Source organism: Eurypyga helias, unplaced genomic scaffold (genome assembly GCF_000690775.1).
Source record: "Eurypyga helias isolate BGI_N326 unplaced genomic scaffold, ASM69077v1 scaffold31792, whole genome shotgun sequence".
In the NCBI taxonomy this organism is placed as follows: domain Eukaryota; kingdom Metazoa; phylum Chordata; class Aves; order Eurypygiformes; family Eurypygidae; genus Eurypyga; species Eurypyga helias.
This window is the reverse complement of record NW_010234584.1, coordinates 1-210: the sequence shown is the minus strand read 5'-3', so window position 1 is coordinate 210 and position 210 is coordinate 1.

Genomic DNA, 210 nt, shown 5'->3' with positions numbered 1-210 from the left:
GAGCGCTAGGGTTTTGGAAGGGACCTTGGGAGATCATCTAGTCCAGCCCCCCTGCCAAAGCAGGTTGGACAGGAATGCATCCAGGCAGATCTTAAATAGCTGCAGAGGAGGCGACTCCACGACCTCTCTGGGAAGCCCATTCCAAGTGCTCTGGCACCCTCAAAAGTGTCAGTGCCTTTCTTCTGGTGAGGGGCCCCAAACTGAACACAG